The 8807-nt window shown below is 37.3% G+C and overlaps 1 long non-coding RNA gene across 1 annotated transcript; it reads left to right on the forward strand.

The window, feature by feature from the left end:
- The first annotated feature begins 380 nt into the window (after positions 1-380).
- On the forward strand, positions 381-4926 carry LOC135407463 (uncharacterized). The gene is made up of 3 exons (XR_010426886.1): positions 381-584; positions 975-1023; positions 2352-4926. It is a non-coding gene; the product is annotated as an uncharacterized LOC135407463 (long non-coding RNA).
- The last annotated feature ends 3881 nt before the right edge of the window (positions 4927-8807 follow it).

Genomic DNA, 8807 nt, shown 5'->3' on the forward strand with positions numbered 1-8807 from the left:
TCCTACAATAGATTTTTCCTTAGAGCACAGCTGTTACTTGACATTACCATGATCACGGGGTACCTGTAGTTCTCTTCCACAGACGTAGGATATTGCCTCATCTTCTCTCGTTTCCCACCTCACTCCAACAAACTGGGCATACGGAGAGTCTTCTGAATCCCAGATCAGGTATCACTTATGACTACATTGTCTTGCTATGCATATAATGGATTTTCAAAAATAAAATAGCATGAAAACTGGAGCATTGTATATTAATACTGCGGAACTATACACTAAACATCTCTTTGCATTTCATGTGTCTTTTGTTAATCAACTAATGCCACAATACTGAGTAGGAGGGGCAGAAAAAACCATATCAAATGACAATAAAGAGTTTTAGAAGTCTCATTTAACGTAAGCAATGTCAGTTTGTTTCTTATTCTAGGTGTCTTCTTTTCTCAGTGGATCTAATGAAGTTAGGGGTAATTTTTTTGTTCTGTTCTTAGGAAGAATACAGCCTTGCACAAGCTAAGGTAACACCACCCCCTTCTGTTCACACTGGTGCTAAACCCAGTCAGCCATATATCCAGCACAGCAAAACACAGGTATGACAGTACCATTTGCACAGCAAACAAGACAAATGTATTTTACTGCTACAGCTTTATCATGTACACTGAACTACATCTTTTCAATTAAACTATTTGAATCATTCTTTAAACTTATTCCAAGAAATTCTGTGTAGGAAATTACTAAATTATCTAAAACAGATTGCAATTTTGCTTTAACTCTCTAGCATGAATAAATAGAGAATTTAATTAATAAAACATTCATATAGATGCTGGGGAGCAATATTTGTTATCTGCAGGTCATTTTCATTTCTGTATGCCTCTTTTGGTCTTCTATCAGAGCAGCATCTCTCTTCTGATATGATACTGTGAAGATTTCTCCACTTGTGAAATGGAATGAATTTTACTTCTATGTCTTTTGCTTTACAGGCTCATTGTGGTACACAGAAAATGCTTTTTACTAATACGTTATGCTCAGGTAGGTTCCTCAGCATTACTTGATTAGTGCAGTCAATGTCTCATCAAATATCTCAGTTTGACACAATTAAATCTGATGCTGAGGTTGTGGTTTTATGAAGATTTCTCTGGTTGGAAGCAGAGATTTGAGTAGTAGGATTTCCTCCATCTGTGGATGTTCATTTCCATGGAAAGAGCTAAAGCAATGAGCTGAACTGGGGCTGAGCCAGGTTAAACATAATTTAGTTAAAACCAACTCTGTGGCTGTCAGCTTAGGGAAGTGGTCCAGGTCACATTGCAGCTGTGTGAGTACCACAAGCTAGGGGAGCAGCTGTGGGGCAGCAGTGAAGATGAAGAGGGGCATAGGGTACTTATACTTGTATTTTTTGCTACAGAAACTTCAGCAAAGTACTTCTATTGGTAAATGTTTGATTATTTTCAGTTTTTTGCTTTTTATTTTCCCCTGGGCAGAATATAAACAGCTTAAATGGTAAAGGACAGTTAAGAACATTTTGGGAGCTTTGAGAAAATCACAGATGAAAAAAACCTGTGTGGATATTTCCAGTGCTAATATTTTTTTAAGTCTTTCACATATATATGCTGCAAAGCCCAGCCAATATGAGTGTAATTGCTGTGTTTTCTACAATTCTAAACTGAGGTCTGAAAAAGAACTGTGATAACAATAATTCACGGTGTTTGGAAAACTCGCATTCTTGTCTAAGATGTGGTTATTTGCCTGTTTACTCTGTGATCCAGGGAACTCCAGGGTGAATCTTCCCAACTATGAGTCAACTAGTGAATTTAAATCAAAGAAGGAGGAAGTGGTTCAACTGTCCGGAGAGACATTGACTGCTTTCCAATTTTACTGAAGCAAGGAGAAGTTCTTGTGTTAGTCCTGAAGCAATATTCATGAAATGACATTCAGTCTGGAATGAAGTCTGGAAGATGGTTTTTGCGAGAAGAGACAGTCTATGGGAAGACTGATCACATAGATGTCACTGTAGATGCTGTGCTAAACTGCAAGTTGTCATTCTGCACAGTTGTCTTTGTGGGATGTTGTGCTGCTTGGACATCCCCACGGCTGCATGGCTACAGGATGTGAGCAGCCCCTGGGTCTTCCTGGGAAGTGATGGGGTGCTGGAGAATTAAGGAAGGGAGGATGACAGATTTGCAGGGAAATCTCTGCTCCTTGGTTGGACCAAAAGAAGCTTAGGATAAATAAAGCGAGACCATTAAAACTACTGAATTATTAAAAATTTAAAGCAAATGCCCAACCTTTTGCAGATTCCCAAATCTGGTATGAGTGATCTCACACTGTTGTGATTTCATTGCTTTTGGTCTATTTTTCAGACACACACCATTGAAACCTGGTGATTACCACAACTCTGTGTGACAGCTGATGGAGCATAGCAGAATGCAAGCAGAAATCGAAGGTTTGCTCTGCTACAGCTTCAAGCACCACAAAAATAGTAGGACCCAGATTAACAAAACAAAGCTGGGTGCTACAAAGCAAAATAAAGAAGAGGAGGGATGGTTCTAAGGAAGGGAGAACCTAAAGCTAATGGATGTACTGTGCTTGCTATGGCGATTTTTGCAGGCTTCCTCTCTCTCTGACACTCACCGAAAGGAGTTTCTCAGTTCCATAGCTCTATGCTATATGTAAAGTCAGAGCCACTCACTTCTTGCTTCTATGAGGTGAATCATTTCTGCTATCAGGGGACTATCTGTACCTACTGGAAATAAGTCATGCCATGTGCCTCTGTGACATTTAAAGGATTGTAGTCAAAACCAAGCCCAAGTGTTTTTTTTTCTGTTGGGAAAATCATCCCAAACTTCACACTGATGTTTTCATGTTGTAAATAGGAAATCAGTCCACAGAGAGGATTTAGAGGTGGCTGTTGCCTACTGTAGTGACTCAGAAAAAATGAAATGCATTGCTCATATATTGTTTTTGAAGGCTACAGTGGGGGACAACCACTTTTCCTTCCTTAAATTTGCATTTTAAAAAAACTAAAGTCTCTGACTTTTCAAGAGTTCAAAATCTCCAGCTCATGCAGATTTCTAGATGACTTTTGCACCTGAAAGAAAGGCAGGCTTTTTGCTGAGGTTCAACAAAAAGAAACTCTTCACCGTACATATTTTCAAAACTACTGTCAGGTCCATGTGTTGAAACTTCTTTAAAATTATGAATTTTGCAATGAATGGGATACAAATTTGGATTTCTTTAAATGTTTTTAACACAATCTTCAATTATGGCTGTTGAGCTCTGGAAAAAAGCTCTTATATATCATTTATCTGTGTTTTGCGTATACATTATGTTGAAAAATTTCTCCCAAAGGCGACTTCAGGTTTTAATTTCCCAGATTTCTACACTGTCTAGTTACCACAGTGTTTCTGACCGAACGACAGAGCACCACAGAATATACCACAGGTGGTTATCCGGATGCTGTCTGCTTACAAGGTCCCTTTGCAATTTGTGTAGTCAGTATATCACTCAAAGTCATGTGTGCTCCATTGTATCACCCCAGTTTGCTCTGTGCCACTATTGTTATATGCTTGAATTCTGCAAGTAGCACAAAGAAGTTGTAAATAACTCATAATAAATACATTCCTGTAGGGTCTCTGCTCTCCTGTAGCAAGAAAATAGTAAGTCAAAATTTCCAAAGAGCAACATTACATTTTTATCATATTCTGTAAGTAGAAGCTGTGCAGAGAGGTTGCTGCCAACCTGCCCTCAACATTTACAGTCAGAGAACGCACTAAACATCAGTGAAGCCATGGCTTCACAGGTTAGGGAGGTGAACTTCTCAAGTAAAGCTTGCAAATAAAGCTCTGTCTTGAACATAGAATGACCCAAGAAGTCCTCATCAGAGCAATCCCTCACCTGATACCCTCATCAGGTATCAAGATGAACTATAGTAGAAGTCTACCCAGAAAGCCAAGCAGTACAGGAAAGAAATTATTTCACTTCATTTTCACAATACATATAAGCAACTAGAAAATTAGCCCAAAATAATAAAAAAAATAAGTCATCAAAGGGTCTGAAATGCTTTCAGATTACATTTTTTAAAATATTTAAATACACTGTATTGGATACTCAAGCTAGTTGTCAAAGAAGGTTCTAATATTCATAAAAGGTATTTCAAAGAACTTGAGAGAGCTGATTTGTTTAAAGCAGAGAGAAAGAGGTGTTTAGAATTAAAAATATATACAAATCTTCAAAAAGCAGAAATATGTCAAAGCAGGAGAAAGGGAGGAGCATTAATTCTAATGAGTTAAACATGTAATTTTAATGTCATAGGTCAGAAGTAACACTTCAAAAGTAGGAAATCTTCCAGAGAATCTGTAGGATCAATATATGATTGAGGTGTAAAAGGAACATGAGCCACTTTCATAGCTGAACATCAATTCTCTTTTAATACTCAAGCAGCTTTTGACAAGCTTCCTTATTGGGGATTCTTAAAAGTATAGGACTGTATAGATCAAGATTGTCATAGGACTGTATAACTGAAAGACAGAAAACAGAACAAAAATACTTGGTCAGAGGAAAAGGTTATCAGCACAGACCCACAGAGTTCCCGTGGTATGACCTGTGTTTCATGACAATAATAAATGTACAGGAAAAGTTCTGTTAAAGTCATATCAGTTAAGAACTGGCAGATAACAAATGCTATGACATGAATCAGTGTGCCATGGACATCTTGCCCAGCATTGCAGATGGTGTGTCCCATCGGCTTCTCTTCTAGAACTAGTAAGCCAACGTTTCAAAGTATATTGGCACACAGTTTCTTTCCTGGCATGGGCAAGCAAGAATTACATTTGAACTTGAATTTTCCATCTGATGAATTGAATCTGTGCAAGAACCTGTGCTTTCTACACTGGCTACAATGTAAAAAATAAGCCCAAGTTGAGTTGCAGTATTCACAAACACCTCTGAGCACTGATGGCCAGTGTACCATTGGTCCTGTGGTACTAACCTGGTATCACAACCAACATGATGCACTTTGGTAGCTTCTCATGTTTTGCTACCATCTTGTTTCATCTCACTCTTAATGAAAAAACCAGTATGGTCTTAAGCTCCCTATGGCAGTGCTACCCTGGCCTGAAGGCTGTGCTTGAGCTCACAGATGGGATGCAGACCACACAGGAAATACTGATGCAGAAGCTTTTGGGACTTCTTGTATTCCCAGATGTTCCACCTCTCTGATACTTTAAGGACATTTCTTTGGCTAGTTCAGTTAGTGACATTTGAATGGAGGCTGTGTACTCCTGCTCTAACACATTTACTTGTTAAATTACAGAGTGATATAGAGGTAGTCCATGTATACCAAGCCAAAATCCTTGCTTGTTTGTAATGCTCACAGTACATTATATTATCAAATTTACCTCTATGGCACTTATCTCTTCATGAGTGTCTGTAACTTTACAGTTCCTCACAAACACATTGGAGGTTCTTCAAAATCTAGATGCATACTTTTGTTTTGTGTCCAAACTTAAAAGTGATATAGCTCAGTTCAACCTATATGCATGTGAGTAAATCAGACAGTATGAGCAACAGTGGAAGTAGTCAACGTTGGCTGGTATACAGCCATTACAGTCAGAGAAAGATTTCGGCAATTAGCTCTAAAACACAGTTTCTTCTTGCCACCTCTTAGGAGAATCAGATGTGACCTTAGCAGGGAAAAAACACTTTGCAAGACAACTATAAGTGATTCCTGTGGATCAAAAAACAGCACTTTAATTTTGTCCCATTGGATTAGCCTTATATGCCACTTCCACACAAAAATACAAGACTTTCAGTCCGCACCAAAACACCCATTGAACATGTAGATTTTCTTACTGGGGCTTCAGAAAAACAAAGAAAAAAAAAAAAAAGACGATACGATGAATTGTAAGGTCTTGGGATTTCACCTCAAATTTTTGCCCAAAGGGTTAACTAGCTGTCTTTCAACACTGACTTCCTTCTTTTTCACTATAGACAGTTTATTTTCATATTGAGTGAAGATGGTGGAATGAATGTATACAAAAGAGAATTGTGAAGCTTTAGTGTGCCATTTTGTTACTTGAATTAAGCAAAGCTCTAATAAATTATTGTCAAGTTCAAAAAGAATTGCATTTATTCCTTTGTGACCTTTTGTCAAACTGTGTATAATTCTGCTTCCTTTACACAAACCACCTGTGCAGATAAGCCTTTTTGCATGTCTATATTCATTTGAAACAAAATAATTCAAACTCATTTTCAAAGCACAGCTCTAGATTTTCCACTTTCTGGTGCTTACAATGCTAAAATTAAAACACAAAAAAAAAAAAATCTGAAGAGATAAATTAGAGTTTCTAGATGTTATTGTTGCTCTGAGCCATTAGTTTCACTTTAAAAAGTATACATATTTACAGATCATTTTACAAGTACAATTATCAAAACAGATTTTGTTTACAAAAAAAACCCCAAACAAATCAAAACTAAAAAAAAAATTAAGAGAGGCAAGGAAATTATGAATCATCATATATCATGGTTACTATTACTACAGCAACTTTTGTAACCTTAATCATAGTAGGAAGCATGTAAAAGTTTGCTGAGATATCTTTTGAGTGGGTTGACACAATTTTATATGAGAATCTGAGAGACCTACATGTTTCTCCATGACCCTTTTTATTAAAGGTGATCTAAACAGTGAGGAGATGAATGATATTATCTATATGAGCTGGACCTCTTCAAAAAACACTCAGGATTTTGACCTGAAGAATCAAGTGCATTTTGATGCATTTTTCCCTCTGAACTTCATCCACTTCCATAGAAGGCAAGTGCTGTAGTATGAGTATTGTCTACAGAGATACTCCATTCTAATGGGAAATTCATTAGCATTAAAATGTTTTATGCAGCATTAAAATGTATTATAATATCAGATAGGCTCATCGTTTAAAAGCAAGAATTCTTGTAGAACTTTTTCATGAGAATCTATAGGATTTCCCTTTTTTATTGGTCTTTTTAAATGCTTATGAATAAGTCTGTTTTGGCCAGAAAAAGAAACTGCTGCAAGGTTTTATGTTTTAGTCATTCAGAAAAATAAAAAAAAATATAATATGGTAATATATAACTTTTAAGAGTAAGAATTTTTTTAGGGCATTCATAGCACTCATTGCTACAGTTTAGACCAACTAGTAACATAAATTTCTGAACTTCAAGACCAATCATTTACTAGATATCATGGCTTTCATTTAGATCTCTGTGATTGGTGTTGCTGGTACTCTCTAAACTTTCTTACTACTTTATGGACTGTGGGGAACAGGAAGGTAACATAACTGACAAAATCATCCATGGACAAAGGCTCACCCCAATAAGTTTCAGGTCTTACATATTTTACACACATCTAGTTATCTTTTTTTCTCTGTGTAAAAGAAACAGACTTTTGTCTTAGTTCCAGAGTTAGACATTAATCTTAATTCTATTTGTTTTAAAAAGGACCAGATTTCACTTTTGCAAATGTCAAATTAAAATAGTATGTTAATCACTAGATTGAGCCCACCAACTAAGAAGTTAATTCACTTTCCCCTTATATATAGTAGGCTCAAAAAATTAGAATAGAATAGAATAGAATAGAATAGAATAGAATAGAATAGAATAGAATAGAATAGAATAGAATAGAATAGAATAGAATAGAATAGAATAGAATAGACAGTACAATACAACAGATATCTGTTAGAAAAACATGCTTTAAATATATTTAATTTTATTTTAAACTACTTTGTGTTGATAATTTTAAGGGGATACAACTTCAGAAGAGCAAATCTCCAACTTGTTAAGAATTGGTGGATAAGATCCCCTGGAAAACTCTCCTTAGGGACAGAGGAGCTGACCACAGCTGGCAACACTGTAAGACCACTTGAGGAAAGAGTCTTCATCACAGTGTGTAGGAAATCAAACAAAGAAGGGCAGAAATCATCACAGCTGAGCAAGGATTTGCTCCTCATACAGAGGAGCAAAAAGGAAATGCACAGCCAGTGGAAGCAGGGACATGTAGCTTGGGAAAAGTACAGGGATACAGTAAGGATGGGATACAGTAAGGATGTGTAGGGATGAGATCAGGAAAGCTGAGGCACAGATGAAACACGACTTTACAAGGGATGTGAAAAATAACAAGAAGTGATTCTATAAACACACAGATTAGAAAGTAATGTAGTGTAAACCCTCACCCCCCAAGCCCGATAAATGAGAAAGAACAGGTGACAAAGGCTATGGAGAAGGCTGAGTTATTCAACAAGCTCTTCATCTCAGCCTCCCCTGGCAGTCAGGCTTTCCAGGTCTCTCAAGTCCCTGAAACTCCAAGTGGGGGTAGAATGAGTGAAGTCCCTCCCACTGTAAGTTTGGGACCTCTTGTTGCTAAGTCACTCTCCATGATATTTGAAAAGTCATGTCAATCAGGTAAAGTCCCTGGTGACTGGAAAAAGGGAAAAGTTGCTCAGTCAGACAAAGTCCCTGGTGACTGGTAAAAGGGAAAAGACCCTCACATCTGTGCCTGGAAAGATCATGGAGCAGAACCTTCTAGAAGATATGCTAAGGTACATGTAAGACAAGAAGGTGATCCAAGGCAGCCAGCATGGCTTTACTAAGGGTAAATCATGCCTGACCAGTCAGGTGCCTTTCTAATGGTGGAGTTTTTGCAAGAGTAGACAAGGAAAGACTGACTGATGTCATCTACCTAAACAATTACAGAAGGTTTTTGACACAGTCCCACATGATGCCCCTATCATCAAATTGGAGAGACTTGGGCTGGAAGGGTGAATTATTTGGTGGATAAGAAACTGGTT

The sequence above is a fragment of the Pseudopipra pipra genome, chromosome Z (assembly GCF_036250125.1).
Source record: "Pseudopipra pipra isolate bDixPip1 chromosome Z, bDixPip1.hap1, whole genome shotgun sequence".
Classification (NCBI taxonomy): domain Eukaryota; kingdom Metazoa; phylum Chordata; class Aves; order Passeriformes; family Pipridae; genus Pseudopipra; species Pseudopipra pipra.